Raw genomic sequence first — 6,307 nt, 5'->3', positions numbered from 1 at the left:
TCATATTAGCTCTCTTATCAAAGTTCAGAAACAGAATCTCAAAAATAAGCTCATGCCTACACTAGTCATGACAAAAAATAATTTTTTCTTAACAGAATCTCATAAGTAATACAGAACAAATAACTGAAGTAGTTCAAATTTCTTTTCAAAATCAAATATGTATATTTTCCAAAAATAACCTCAGCTCATTTTATTTTAATGCAAAGTCTAGCATAGGAATCCCGCTTACCTGAACTTCTTAGCTTTTCAGGAATTTCCTCAAGATGCTAAACAATTATTAATTGTCACCTATAACATAATAACGTAATTCTCATAAATTTCCAATCGAACACAATTTCAATATTTAAGCCTAAGATGCTAAAATAACCTATTTTAATTCTTCAAAAACCTAACTTCACGTAACCCTTAAATATCGTCACATTTTCTAAATTCATCAATGTCCCAATAATCAGTCCGACTAAAACACAAAATCTAACTTATTTACTAATGAAATCAAATTATAAGATTTAATACTAGCTAATATATTTATACCAAAATATCTTAAAAATTAAACAACTACAACTTAGATTCATTTTGGTAATTAACTTAATCATATTTTAAAACTCATATATTTAGTAAAATAACTTCTATCCGTAAATATGAATTCTTATACTGCAAATAAAAACCCACGCATAGCAGATGATAAAAACATGATTAGTACATACCCAATCAAGGGCATTTTGGGAAAGAAAACTCATAACTCTTTGAGAAAATAACCTAGGATCAAACTTTACGTGACAGGACCATGCATACCGAAACTATGTGCAGCGATGGCTTGGGCGGAAGTCTACGGCGGCACAGCTGGGGGTAGTGGCAGATCATGTGGTGGGGCACTGAGAGAGAGAGAGAGAACAATACGGTGAGGGAAATGGAGAGAGAGAGGTTACGGGATGAGCAAGCCGAGCGTGAGAGAGAAAACAGAGAGGGAGATTACCTTGCGGCGGAGGTGGCGTGAGGTGGACCTGGGGTGACAGAAAATCTCGCTGGCATTTTCTGGGGCCACAACATGAAGGAGCTCTTGGTGGGCAGTTGTCGTAGTGGCTCAAGGTAGGAGGAATAGATCCTCTATTTCTGGAGTGAGGAATAGAGATTTTTGCGGGATGGCTAATGGAGGATTTCGACGTGCGTGGGTGAGTCTCTCATCGTGCGAACCTTTGGCTCGGTGTCTCACGTGGTTAACCCGTGGTGATGATCTTCCTCTGCTGGCCGTGGGTGGTGCACTGCATAAGCGCATGGTGGGGGCGGCTGAGTATGCTGTCGGTAGAAGAAACCCGGTGGTAGAAGCTGTGGGGGTTGCACGATGGTGGTTTCCATGATCATTGTTGCATGAGGAGTAGCCGAACAGCAGTGCATGGTGGCAGATGGGGAAGACGGCAACAATGGGGTGGCTGAAGAGGGCAGCTACGTGGAGGTGCAGGATTGGGTAGGTGGTACTGCACGGTTGGAGCAGTTTGGGAGGAACTGCACGAAGCTGGGTAGCGGCTACTCTTGGGATCGAAAAGAGTCGGTTGTGCCTACTAACGTGTGGTATAAATAGGCAATTGAAAGGTCAAACTAAAACCCTAGATATGGGAGAAAGCGGCGTGCATGCGTAGGGATAAAACCGACGTAAAATTGTGTAGAACATGGACTCTAAAAAAAATAAGATAACACGGGCTTAGGCTTTAAGGTCCATAAAAAAAAATGCAGTGTATAAAAAAATAAATGGGCTATTCCTTAAATTTTATCGGCCCATAAAATAGTACTTGAAAAATTTTAACCGGATTTTTCACAGACTTAACCCAAAATAGGTTAAAAAAAAAAACTTGGCGCTAGGTCCGGGTGTTACAAATTCACTATGACCCTCACATCATTGGTCGGCAAGGCAACCGCTTCCACCCATTTGGCGACATAATCTACAGCAACCAAAATATATTTATTAGAATATGAGGATAGAAAAGGACCCATGAAATCTATACCCCAAGCATCAAATAATTCAATCACTAAAATATTGTTTAAAGGCATCTCATGTTTCCTAGAAATGTCTACAACGCTTTGACAATGATCACATAAATTAACAAAATTAAAAGTCTTTAAAAATAGTCGGCCAATAAAAGTTGCATTGTAAAACTTTCGCTGCCATTTTTGCTCCACCAAAGTGGCCGCCCACTTCCAATGAGTGGCAGTGTCTGAGTATGCCCTTCATCTCCATCTCGGACACACATCTCCTGATTATCTGGTCCATGCAATTCCGGTATAGAAAAGGTTCCTCCCAAAAATAATATTTCAAGTCAGAAAAAAACTTCTTCTTTTGTTGATATGTCATCTCGGCCGGTAGAATTTTGGACACCAAATAATTTTCCATGTCGGCATACCATGGAACAACTTGTATAGCTATTAATGGCTTGTTCAGAAAGGTCTCATTAATTGAAAATTTCTCCTCATCAGCCTCCTCTTTAAGCTCAAGACGAGATAAGTGGTCGGCCACTACATTCTCAGTACATTTTTATCTTTTATTTGCAAATCGAACTCTTGTAATAGCAAAATCCATCTTAACAATCTTGGTTTGCCATCCCTCTTCGACAGCAAGTATTTAAGAGCTAAGTGATCAATGTAGATGACCACCTTTGAACCTATCAAATAAGAACGAAATTTGTCAAAGGCAAGCACAACTGCTAATAATTCTTTTTCAGTAGTAGCATAATTAAGTTGAGTTTCTATTAAAGTCCGACTTGCATAATAAATAACACGAAATTTTGTTTTCTCTGCCCTAAAACAGCCCCTATAGCATAATCACTAGCATCACATATTAATTCAAAAGGTAAATTCGAATCCAGTAATACAATGATAGGTACTGAAATTAATTTCTTTTTCAATGTTTCAAAAGCATGTAAGCATTCATCAGAAAATTCAAACCTAGTATCTTTAATCAATAGATTGCATAGAGGTTTAGTAATTTGGAAAAAATCCTTGATAAACCGACGATAGAACTCGGCGTGACCCAAGAAGCTCCTCACGCCCTTTACATTGGTCGACGGTGGGAGTTTGTCAATAACTTCTATATTTGCTTGGTCGACCTCAATTTTCTTAAAGGAAATGCGGTGGCCGAGCACTATTCCACATCGACCATGAAGTGGCATTTTTTCCAATTTAAAACAAGATTTGTCTCCTTGCATCTTTGCAAAACCAAAGATAAATTAGATAAGCAATTATCAAAAGAGTGACCAAAAACCGAGAAGTCATCCATAAAGTCTTCTAAAAATTTTTCCACCATATCCGAGAAGATGGACATCATGCATATTTGGAAAGTGGTTGACGCATTGTAAAGACCAAAAGGCATGCGCCTATATGCAAAAGTGCCATAAGGACAGGTGAAAGTGGTATTCTCTTGATCCTCGGGTGCAATGACTATTTGATTGTAACCGAAATATCCATCTACAAAATAGTAGTAACCGTGGCCAGCAAGTCTTTATAGCATTTGATCAATAAAAGGTAATGGCAAATGGTCTTTCCGAGTTGCATCATTCAGTCTTCGATAGTCTATGCATACTCGCCATCCCTTGACCGTCCTTGTCTGTATGAGTTCGTTGTTGTCATCCTTGATCACGGTTATCCCTCCTTTCTTTGGGACAACTTGCACTGAACTTACTCATGCACTATCTGAGATTAGATAAATGATCCCAGCATCCAAAAACTTCAATACCTCTTTATGCACCACTTCTTGCATCGATGGATTCAATCTCTTCTAGGGTTGGATGATCGGTTTAAAATTATCCTCCATTAAAATCTTGTGCATGCAAATTGAAGGACTAATTCTTTTTATGTCCGAGATGGACCAACCCAAGGCCATCTTGTGTTCTTGCAAGACTCTCAGCAACTTCTCTTCCTTTACATCACTCAAGGAACTGTTAATAATAACTGAAAAAGTAGAGTCCTGGCCTAGGAAAGCATACCTTAAATTTGATGGAAGCGGTTTAAGTTTAAACTTGGGTGGTTTCTTACTTGGAGATGTCAGCCGAGATGAGTTTAGCTCTTCCACTTTCAGTTTTATTGAAGGAGAAATGGATAGTGTAGCTTCCAAATATCTATCACACTCCCTAACCTCTTCATCTTCTGATTCAATAAATGTAGAGTGAGTAAGACATACCTTAAGTGATAGCTTTGAAAATTCAGCTCCATAAGTCTCGTCGGCCTTGACCATGTCTCGGTCGCTTATTTGAAAACAAGAATGTACCTTGGAAGGGAATTCCATAGATTTAAATACGTCAAAAGTGACCTGCTCCTCATTGACCCTCAAAACGAGTTTCACTTGCTAGACGTCAATTAAGGTTCTCCCAGTCGCAAGGAATGGTCGGCCTAATATCAAAGGGATCTCCTCGTCCTCCTCCATATCGAGTACAATGAAGTCGGCCGGGAAGATGTACTTATCAACTTTCACTAGAACGTCCTCAACGAGTCCTTGCTTCCTAGTACGTCCTCAGAGATGGTGGTCGACTTTGCTTCTCCAAGACCTAGTTTCCTAAAAACAGAAAGAGGTATTAGATTAATACTTGCCCCTAAGTCACATAAAACTTTATCAAAATATGAATTTCCTATAGTGTAATGGATCGTGAAACTCCCCAGATCTTTCAACTTAGGCGGTAGCTTCTTTTGTAAAATTGCACTGCTCTCCTCGGTCAGCATTACAGTCTCATGCTCCTCCAACTTCCACTTGTTTGATAATATATCCTTCAAAAATTTTGCATATTTAGGCATTTGCTCTAAAGTTTCAATGAGAGGAATATTAATATGCAGTTGCTTAAATATACTCAGAAATTTAGAGAACTGATTATCAATCTTATTTTTTCTTAATCTCTGTGAAAAAGGAATTGGTGGATCATAAATTGAAGGAGAATAAGTTTCGGATATAAACTCCATGGATTTCTTGGGTTTTGCAATCCCTTTATTCTCTTTAGTCTTCTCAGCTTGCTGGTCGGTCGCATCTCACTCTACTTCTTTCACCTCGTACTCAGTTTCCTTCTTCTCAAACTCCACATTTTCTGCAGCTTCTGCATCTCCCTTAGTATTTACTATATGTGGCTGATCATATGTTCGCCCACTTCTCAATGTTATGGCTTTGACATGTTCCTTCGGATTGGTCACAGTGTTGCTCGGTAAAATCCTTGTTGTCCTCTCGGTAAGCATGTTGGTGAGCTAACCGATTTGTGCCTCAAGATTACGGATTGAAGCCGAGTTGTTTTGGATCACCATATTAGTCTTTTGCATGTAATGTATAATCATATCTTTAAGTGTCGGCTTCTTCTCTTACTATGGAAACTATTGAGGTGGTCGAGCCGGCACTTGGTGATTGCTCCATGAAAAGTTAAGGTGATTTCTCCAGCCAGGATTGAACGTGATTGAATAAGGATTGTTTTGATGTTGGAAATTGGACATGTGTTCATAACTCGGTTGAATGACTTGAATGATTCCCCACTTGGCAATCTACACTTGAATGAATTTCTGCGCAATGATCACAAACCACATTAGTTTGAATAGCATTAACGTTCATCTTACCTAGTTGTTGTGATAGATTTGCCATCTACACCGCCAATGTGGTAATAGAATCAAGTTCAAAAACTCCAGCCATCTTTCTTGGCATTGCTTTCTCCACAGACCATTGATAGTTGTTGGATGCCAATTCTTCCAAAAGTTCATATGCAGCTTCATGGGCCTTACTCATTAATGCTCCTCCTACAGCCGCATCAACCATAGATTGATTTGTGGATCCCAAACCATTGTAAAATGTCTGTACTTGAAGCCAGGCTGGGAGGTCATAATGTGGACACTTGTGCAATAAATCTTTGTATCTCTCCCATGCCTCATATAATGATTCACCCTCAAATTGGGTAAAGGTGGTGATATCATTCCTTAACTTCGCTGTCTTGATCGGAGAAAAATATTTTGCTAAGAATTTTGGTGCCAACTCCTCCAAGGTGGTGATAATGCCGGGCGGCAAAGAGTTCAACCAAGCTTTTGTTTTTTCCCTAAATGAGAAAGAAAAACTCTCAACCGAATTGCATCATCTGTCACTCCGTTGTGTTTAAAAGAATCACAAATTTCTAGAAAATTGGCAATATAGACGTTAGGATCCTCTTGTGACAGCCCAACAAACTAGACGGTTTGTTGAATCATTTGAATGATGGCCGCCTTACTAATTGTTGCCCATAATGTCATTTAGGTTGGTCTTTTAAGTTAGTTGTTTAGACTGGTCGCCCAATCTAATCGTCCAGAGCCTTGTCACCAAGTCTTC

At 39.3% G+C, this 6,307-nt stretch overlaps 1 non-coding gene across 1 annotated transcript; it reads left to right on the top strand.

Moving 5' to 3' along the window:
- The first annotated feature begins 5,825 nt into the window (after positions 1-5,825).
- On the top strand, positions 5,826-5,932 carry LOC118348809. Its single transcript, XR_004801816.1, has one exon. It is a non-coding gene; the product is annotated as a small nucleolar RNA R71 (small nucleolar RNA).
- The last annotated feature ends 375 nt before the right edge of the window (positions 5,933-6,307 follow it).

The sequence above is a fragment of the Juglans regia genome, chromosome 6, assembly GCF_001411555.2.
Source record: "Juglans regia cultivar Chandler chromosome 6, Walnut 2.0, whole genome shotgun sequence".
In the NCBI taxonomy this organism is placed as follows: domain Eukaryota; kingdom Viridiplantae; phylum Streptophyta; class Magnoliopsida; order Fagales; family Juglandaceae; genus Juglans; species Juglans regia.
Note: the sequence above shows the minus strand (reverse complement) of the source record. Positions and strands in the feature narration are given on the sequence as shown.